This window comes from Melospiza melodia, chromosome 17, assembly GCF_035770615.1.
Source record: "Melospiza melodia melodia isolate bMelMel2 chromosome 17, bMelMel2.pri, whole genome shotgun sequence".
NCBI classification, from domain to species: Eukaryota; Metazoa; Chordata; class Aves; order Passeriformes; family Passerellidae; genus Melospiza; species Melospiza melodia.
The window spans coordinates 16,488,374-16,491,004 of NC_086210.1; the positions used below are offsets into that span (position 1 = coordinate 16,488,374).

Here is a 2,631-nt window from a genome sequence, read left to right on the forward strand (position 1 = left end):
GTCCGGGCATTTGGGGAGGGGTAAATTGTTCCTAAGGGGCAAGGCTTAGCACCACCTGTCCTCCAATCCAGTTCCAAGAAAGCAGTCTACACCAATGGACAGCGACCAAGAGTCAACAGACAGCCTTTGGGAGGAGCTCGGGCTGCCTGTTGCAACAGCAAGGATATAAAAGGGAGAGCAGCCATTGTGTGGATGAGCCAGCCACGTGGTTACCAGCCACGAAGTGGGGGAGGCTCCCAGCACCATAATTTTTTCCTTATTTAGTCCCTTTCTTGTAAGTTTTATTAAGTGTTTAATAGACCTTTCAAAATATTGAGAAGTAAACAGTGATTTCTCACAGGGAGAAAAAGTTGTAAAAGAAAGTTTCTTTGAAATTATTTCTTTTTCTTTTAAACCCAGGCCATTCCTACCACGCTGACAGTGAACCACCGCCTTTCTCACCACTTGGACACCCATCCCCCCAGTCAACCCACTCCCCCTGGACTCTGCACAACTCCCAACACACCATTTGTCTGGGGGAAGGCACCGACTGTGTAAAGGCAGCAAAGCCCAGACCTGGCCTGACTTCCCTGGACCACTGGAAAGGAGGAAATCCAGATCCATGGACACACATGGACACAGAGCAAAGCTTTGCTCAAAGGGTTTATTGATTCTTGATGATTGTTTCTTCAGAGGAAATGGCCCAGGGCTCAAAGAGTTCAGGGGTTTTCTCCAGTGATGATCATCACCTCATGCCACTGGAGAGGAAAAAGGACACTGGTCCTTCCAACCCTAAAAGACAAACCCCAGAAGGTGAGCTCTGGAGCCCACTGGGCCATGGCTGGGCTTTGTCTCCAGCCCTGTCCCTGCAGGCACGGCTCACCTAGGCATCCAGAGAGGCAGCCAGGTGCTTCTGCCGCAGGAGAGCCTGCAGCTCTTCAGCCACAGGGGGCTGGGGACAAAGGCAGCGTTAGAGACACACTGGGGGCACCGGGCTGCACTTGGAGGCAGGGGAGAGCAGGGGGGCCTTGGGGAAGGGGCTGTGGCAGCAATGGGGTGCAGGAGCTGCTGTGCTGCTGCCCAGAAGCACTGGGCTCTGGGCCAAGAGGCACAGCTGGGGCAGGGGCTGCGTCCTGGCTCATCCAGGGGGTCCTGGGGTGACAGGGATGGGAATGCAGCAGGGCCCTGGTCAAAGGCTTCACTGGGGAGGAGCCCTGGGGCAGGGCATTGTCTGGGCTGTCAGGAGGGGTGCACTGGGCTGTGCTGGGACACACTGGGATGGCCTGGGCTGTGGTGGCCATGCAATGGGAGGGTCTGGTGCCGGCAGAACTTGTGGTACCTACCAGAGGCGTCTCCAGGACCACGACATTGTCTAAATCCAACTGCAGAGAGACCAGGAGACCTCGCTGGTCACTGGGATGCCCCCAGTGCCAGCAAGGGATAGGGGGACACCACTGTCCCCCAATTCCCTGAGGGGATGCCCTGATATGCCAGCAGCCCACTCACCTCCCGCAGATCATCTTGGGTTCCTTTCAGGAGTGCCTGGAAAGGAGAACAAAGGCTGGGTCCGGACTGGACCTTGTGGGGCTGTGGGGGGACACATGGGTGCAGGGAGCAGGGCGCAGGCAGAGGGATGGGAATTCAGGGCCTCCAAGGAGATCTGTTTGAGGTGGGGGAAGACCCAAAACCACTGATCTGGGGTCAATTGAGGGCCCAGGGGACAGGGCTGGGGGTGTGGAAGGAGCAGGGTGTGAGGTACAGGGGAGGAGAAAGGAATTGAGGTGTAGGGACATGGGAGTGCAAGGGAGGGGCTTGGTGGGGACAGAAGAATGAGGACAGGTGGGGACAAAACCAACAGTACTGGGAGATGGTGTGGGAGTGGGGAGTGAGTTAGGGAATTGTACAGGGGGACCCCTCTGCAGTGGCCAGGAAGAAAGACAAAGGATTGAGGGGGGGACATGAAAGGAAAGGCCTCAGGAATGGTCAGTGGGAGGGCAGCTGGGGACCCTGAATGGGACACAGAGGAGGGACCAAAAGGGTGGGACGGGAGGCCAGAAAGGGCAGGATGTGGGGACAGCGTTTGGCTGGTGCCTCACCTTGGCCTGTGCCGGGGGGCACAGCAGGATGGAGAAGAGCAGGGCCACGCTGAGCACAGCCACCTTCATCTTCCTCTGGCTCTGGGCAGCTCTGCCTGAGGCTGCAGCAGGTGAGGAGCACCTTTATCCCTGCCGGGACTCCTCCCGGCACCCTCCCTGCCAGCCCCCAGGCCAAAGCCTGGCTTGGCACAGCCCCCAGCCCTGGCCACAAGCCCAGCCCTGGCACAGAGTCCATCCCACCCCACCTGTGGCACAGATCCAGCCCCCTTGCCCGGCATTCCTCCAGCTTCCTGCACGGGGCAGCTGGCCCTGGAAGGGCCCAGGCACCTGGGGGGCCAAAGGGGGCAGCCAGGGAGACAAAGGCACCTGGGGACCCTGTGGGGACAGCCCCCACTCCAACACAATCCATCCTCCAACAGCCCCCAGTGCCAGATCCCCCATCTCCTGCTGCCCCTGCCCTCCCAGAGCTTTCCCTGTGGGACACCCCAGAGCGGAGCCCGGCCCCAAACCCAACATGTGGGAGAACAAGGGGAACAAGGGACATGTGATCAGGTGG

At 59.0% G+C, this 2,631-nt stretch overlaps 1 long non-coding RNA gene across 2 annotated transcripts; it reads right to left on the minus strand.

The window, feature by feature from the left end:
- Positions 1–673: 673 nt before the first annotated feature.
- LOC134426041 (uncharacterized) lies at positions 674–2,215 on the minus strand. Of its 2 annotated transcripts, XR_010029838.1 has the most exons (5): positions 2,076–2,215; positions 1,486–1,521; positions 1,323–1,361; positions 863–931; positions 674–771 (listed from the first exon to the last, which is right to left on the minus strand). It is a non-coding gene; the product is annotated as an uncharacterized LOC134426041 (long non-coding RNA). The 2 variants fall into 2 exon arrangements; XR_010029839.1 differs by lacking the exon at positions 863–931 and having other exon boundaries at positions 676–771.
- Positions 2,216–2,631: the final 416 nt, after the last annotated feature.